This window comes from Pseudopipra pipra, chromosome 4 (assembly GCF_036250125.1).
Source record: "Pseudopipra pipra isolate bDixPip1 chromosome 4, bDixPip1.hap1, whole genome shotgun sequence".
Lineage (NCBI taxonomy): Eukaryota > Metazoa > Chordata > Aves > Passeriformes > Pipridae > Pseudopipra > Pseudopipra pipra.
The window spans coordinates 8,020,377-8,026,600 of NC_087552.1; the positions used below are offsets into that span (position 1 = coordinate 8,020,377).

General features: G+C 35.5%; 1 long non-coding RNA gene across 1 annotated transcript; it reads right to left on the minus strand.

Moving 5' to 3' along the window:
* Nucleotides 1–414: 414 nt before the first annotated feature.
* Nucleotides 415–5,498, minus strand: LOC135412722 (uncharacterized). Its single transcript, XR_010429914.1, has 4 exons — nt 5,176–5,498; nt 3,310–3,374; nt 2,294–2,369; nt 415–545 (listed from the first exon to the last, which is right to left on the minus strand). It is a non-coding gene; the product is annotated as an uncharacterized LOC135412722 (long non-coding RNA).
* Nucleotides 5,499–6,224: the final 726 nt, after the last annotated feature.

The window sequence follows — 6,224 nt, forward strand, 5'->3', positions numbered from 1 at the left end:
TCCCAGAAATTTTTTTCTCTCATTTTTTTAAATATTAATTATGACTGTTGCTAACCAATTTCAGTGCTCTCTTAAAATTATTGCAGTCTTTGCATTTCCTATTTTTCATCATGACATTTAAATTTAAAAAAAATGTTTAAAAGACATTCTCAGTCTGGGAGCATTTCATTGATTACAGAATTAAATGCTAGTGAATATTTTACATATCCTGTGCTCATATAAAACACTGCATAACTGTTCACAAGGCTTTTATTTGTTGGGGTTTTTTGTTCAAAATGCTTTAGCTTTTTTGTTTTCTTTTATAAGACACTTAGATTTTTCATTGTTTTACTGCTATTAGTTAGATAGATAGATAGATAGATAGATAGATAGATAGATAGATATAGATATCTATATATATCTCCATCATTGAACTTATTAGTAGGAATAAATTTATTGTTTATCCAATTTTACACATCTGGCACTCTAGGTCTAAAGGGAAAATGATCTTGGACTCCATCTGCCTCTGTTCTTTTTGAACTATGGAGGAAAAATTAATCCGTGTTCTGCAAAAATAAAAACACTTGTGGGTAAATTCTACATTTTATTTGCAAAGGGAAAATATCAGTTGGAGTGTAAAAGAGGATAATTGAGGAGCTCAATTTCATGAACGTAGAGATTTTAGGAGGGATATGGTGCTGTTGCTAGTTGAGCGGATTTTGTCTTTGATAAAGTACCTGTATTTCCAGGTTTTCAGACTGAACACGACTGTTGTAAAGCAGTGGCTATTTGAAGAAAGGAAATAGGATATGCTGTAAGAAAATGTGCTTGAGTATCTACTGTAAGGAGCTATCTGGCATTACATCTGTCCAATAACTTAGCTACTCAGCTCTCTGGGTTTGCTGGATGATTAAGCAATGGATTCTGAATGGAAGACTTAGCTCCTCTCTTAGACTTTGCATTTCATACTCCCTCATAAGCACAAAAAAATTACCAGAAGCCCGAAGAATCTATTGTATTCCTATCTTTCTTTTACTATAGCAGTTCATGCTAATATTTGCATTACTTAGAGTGCTGGGGGTTGAAATGATACAAAAGCAGGCTCTGTTGTGGTGCCTCTTCATGCAGTGTGAGGAAGCTGAGTGTCTGATACACAAGATACAAAATGAGCTGAAGAGCAGTGTAACCAGTAGGGAATGGTGAGGACAGGAGGTTTGGGCATCTTATACAATACTTCCTGGCAATTCCTTCCTTTAATTGGGATTTTCAGTACTGAGTCTCCTATTTTCTTTAAGAAGTGAGCGTGTCAAAGAGAGAAGTAGAGACATACTTTGAAGTATGTCAAAGAGAGAAGGCAGGCAGGCAGGGTTCTTGACGCCTTCACCCTTTTCTTTTTTCCTTTTAAAAAGTCATGGTATGGGAAACAAAAAATCCTGAACGATCCTGTGAAATGCCTACTTTATAATTTTTTTTAATAGAAGTCTCATTGCTCTTAAGGGAAGGGTATTTGTTTGTCTAAGTCAATTATTATATCAGCTGATCAGCAGTTCAGTGGATCATTGAAAATTTTGGTTTAAAGACACTTCAGATGCATCATTTTTAATGGCATATTGTAACTTAGAGGCCTGTCCAGTTCAACATAGACAGGTAATAAATTGCCTGAGTTTGTGTGAGCAGCGGATCCAGCAGACATATCAATGAAGCTTTTTTTAAAAATTTATTCAGTGATATAGCAAAGAAAACGGTTGAGCTAGGGAAAAAAAGAGAGAAAAAAACTTCTGAGGTAATCTGTGTTTTTATAAAAATGAAGAATAAGAAGTATAGAAAAGGGATTGTCCAAGAAAATCAGAAGGGAGAAGCTGCTTGTCTACAGTATTGTATTCAATTACCCTGATGTAAATCTGAGATTATTATACTGAAGTAGTGTTTTAAGGGAGAAACTAATCTGGAAGGAAAGAACCCAAGACTGAATTCCTACAAAGCATTTTTTCTGTGAATGTGCTTTTCCATGTAACTAGGAAATGATGCAATCAGAATAAAAGCACAGGAAATATAAAACTAGGTAAGACAAAACAGAAGCTAAGCATTCACATTAAAAAAAGCTTTGAAAGTACTTTGCATAATACTGGGCCATATCCTTGCACCCGTAATTAGTCAGGATTACAACATGGCTTCACTGAAATGGTTGCGGGAATCAGAGTAGGAAATATCTGTGCTTATTTCTGTGTAGCCAGATGGGATTATCCATTAATTTTCAATCAATTCTTACGATAATACAAGATGGTTCACGACATTGCAGCTTCTAGCTGTTTACCTTTTGCAAGAGGCAAGGCTGCTGTCATTTTGTCAGACTTTTGCTATGCTTACAGTATCTTCTTTCCCTCCATTTTCTGCAAAAACGGAACGACACTCCCTTAGATCAACCTGAATAACTTATGTGTGCAATTGTTGCTTATACTTTCAGATACAGATAATTGACATTGCATTCTGTGACATAACAGTTTTTCTTACTTATCTACATATTTATTTTACTTATATAGCAGAGAAATTAAATCCCTTGCACAGTAGTTTCCTAGATTTTGATTTTTAATCCCTTCAACCCACTGGAATACGATAAGTAATTGTTTAAAATACTAAATTTTTCATATTATATTTCACTCAGTTCTTGTTCACATTTCTGTTATGTACATTTCTTTTCAGAGCTGGATCTTCAGGACATGTCAATTTAGTACTGCCTGCATATTGAAGTAACCTTTATTTACTTAGCTAAAAGACTGTGTGAGGAAATTTACAGTTGTCTTTGGAGTGCTGAATTCTCTTGAAATTAAGCCTAAATATTTGATTATATTTTTCTACTTTAAATATTTATTTTATGACAAGAATAGATGCAGTGAATGACAATTAAAAAGATTACCCTTTTCTTTCCTCTTTAAGTTATCTCTATTATCCACTGGCATTATTTTCCTCCAATCATTTACTACCTCTTCCCATTTTCATGACTTCTCAGAAACTGTTAGTAGCACAGTGAGCTCACTAACTTACTGCCTTGACATATTAGAAAGTATAACTATATAGATATATATAGATAATATATCTCTAACTATGTATAGATACATAAAGTATTATTTACTATTCTCCAATAACACTTTTTAAATTTTAAAAATTACATTTAAAAAAGGCTAAATTATCTTATACTCAAGTTTTCAGTGTTACTTCACCACATCCAGACACACTCTGAAACACAGAACAAGAGAACAAGCAAAACATGCATTAAGAAATTTGTTATGTAGAGTCTCTGATATTTATCCCAGTTTGAGTGATTTCTCTCACCATATTCCTTGTTATGTTGAGGACACATCTGCTTTCAGAGTCTGTAGCCAATAGTACAGTTATCACTGTAATATGCAGCAAGCAGAGAAAATGAGAAATCAGTAGGTTAGTCTAAAAAAAAAGTTTAAAGAGAAAGTAGGTAACATGCACGTTTTAAAAATCATTTTAAATCTGACAAAAAAGCAATCAAGACTGTTAGGATGTTGATATAGTTCAATTCCACTGAGAATCTGAGTTGTTATAATCTGTGCATGCTGAAGCTTGTGAACGGCAAACCACTGTATCAAAGAAGCATGTGAAGAGGGCATTACAATAATCCAGACTGGATGTTATAAAAAACAGGAATCAAGAGCTCAGCACCCTGTGGAGACAGTAAGCTTTAATCTTTACTCACTACTAAATTCATGAGATGGAATTAGGTACTTATGACTCTCAAAGTCTTATCATGTGTACTGAGCTGAAAACAGTAACTTTTCTGTTGACATTATTTAAACCATGTAAGTTTCTACTTTGCTTCAATTAAATGATCTTTAAGCTCTCTTTTTATATTGATTGGGATTTCTCAGGCTATCATTCATAACTCACTCAAATTTCCAGCACTCAGGTCAATGCAATTACTTTTTTTCTTAAGTTTCTATCAGTAAGACACTTTTAAATAGAACTGACAATAGTGCTCCTAGAATTATTTGGTCAAAACAGGGTAAAAGGCCTTTAAAGGAATATTAACACTCCTTTTTGTATTAAGATTATAGCAAAAAAACAGGTCTTCTCTTTTTTTTAACTCTTTCCATGATGCCACCTGAAGATCACAGACCCAGCGTGGTAAGTAGAACTTAACATAGTTTGGTCAATATGTAAGGAGGAAATAGTTATAGACTTTAATAGCATTTGTATTTTTCCCTGAAATTGTATAATCAATAATTGTATAATCAATGTTCTTTGAAAATCTTAAGTGGCAATATTTTTCATGTTGGATTACCAATATTGTTCAACAGAAAGAAAAAAAAAATCTTCTATTCTCTTAGACATGCCATATCTTAAGAACGATGCACAGGTTTGTATTGCCTAGTTCCAGACATGAAAATGGGTGATTCCCTGAGCGTGAGCTAAAACTTAATTTCTATTTTATTTAAAGGGAGAATTTAACAAAAATATAGCATAGTAAAGCTGGAACAAAACTTGAAAAAATTCAAGTTAATAGATGACAGAGAAAAACAATCACAGACAAACAAAAAAGTGAAAAAGAGATAGAAATAACAAGGAAAAACCAATGAAAATTCTGATGTTCCTAGCATCCATTTTTGCAGAAGTATCACTCACATGTTCTGCCCTAGAATTAAGGAGTTCTCTATATTTCTGAATATTGTAGACATAGTTTCAGCAAGGTTAAACTTAAATTTCCCATGATAAACAATAGATTTATAAGATAGACAGAAAAAGCAACACATATTGTTTTTATGCTGTCTTATAATTGTCATAGGTTTACTTATTCTAAAAAACCAAGCAGGGAATTTTTCTTTCCCCTGCATCACTGTAAAAGAAAGATGTTGAACGAGGCAGGTGGAAGGGGTTTGCCTACAGTAATTGACACACACAGAAGAACTAACTAGCAGGTCTGCATTCCAGACTGTCAGAAGATTGGGGGCGTGGGGTGGTGAGTTGTTCTTTCCCTCTCCTTGGGAAATGACAATCACTTCTCTTCTGCCCTGACACAGGGAGCAGTGTGAGTGGAAAGACTCCGAGGTCGCTTTGTTTTTGGCCTGGTCATCTGGCTGCTTTCTGGCTCCAGTTTGCCTTCGTTTTCCTGCGCCCTCTTCTGCCCCCAGTCCAGACCTGCTTGGACTTCATTGGAGAGGTTTGACCCACCTGCAGAAGAACCTTTCGGGGAGGAGGTAGCCCTTTCTTTCCTCCCCTCCTGTGTTAGCAGTGGCGTGTGTCTGTTGACAAGAGGGGAAATCCTGGCCACAGCCAGCTGCAGACAGCATGCATTTAGTGGGAAAGAGCCCCCTTTTTTCCTCCCTTTTCCCCTTCCCCCTCTTGGTGGGGGGGAAGATCTCCATTTTTGGCTTCTACCATGGGCCGGGTCCCCCATGTGGCGACCGCCAGGGCCCAACAGCGCCCCCTGCTGGCCAACACGGAGCAACTGCAGGCTCTGCTCCTCCAGTGATCCAACAGCAACCCCTGCTGATCGTGGTTAGAATTGCTCCAAAAAGGAGAAAGTTCTGAACTGTTTCCTTTTTGAAGGAGACTTTTGGGTACAGGATTATTGTTTAGTTGTTTTTGTGTTCTTTTGTTGTTCTGCCAATACACATATATCCTCTAATAAAGGGCTGTTATTTTTTCTTTTTCCATACTTCCTGAATTGGAGCCTCTTAATTCTGGATTTACAATTGCTTAGAGGGAAGAGTTTGGTCTTCCTCATAACTCATCCTCCTTAGCAAAACACTTTAGTCTCATTAAACTGAGACAATTATGTAAACCCTTTTCAAGTGGAAAAAGAGTGGGAGGTTTAGGTTGGTTGGTTGGTTTTTTTAATCTTAGGAACCATTTCTACAATATTTCAGGATATTTTTTCAGTTTCAGTTTTGTTTTAAATACTAGAATAAATTGAGAAGTCTCCACAATGTTTATTTTGCAATTATTTTAAAAACGAAATGCATTGATCAGCATGAAAAGTTGTAATCTTTTTACTGAAATATTACACTGTCTTCCAAAAATATTGAGAACTTTTCATCAGCTCTAAAGTTAACTGTAAGGAATACACTTTCTAACTTTTTGCGATGCACCCCAAACTTTGGAAACATTTTACATGCTGACCAGACAACAGAAAGATACAAGGCAATCGGATCACTCAGAAGCTGAGCTAAATGGTATTTTCCTTTTACATCACTTTTTCCTCAAAAATGCACTTTCAG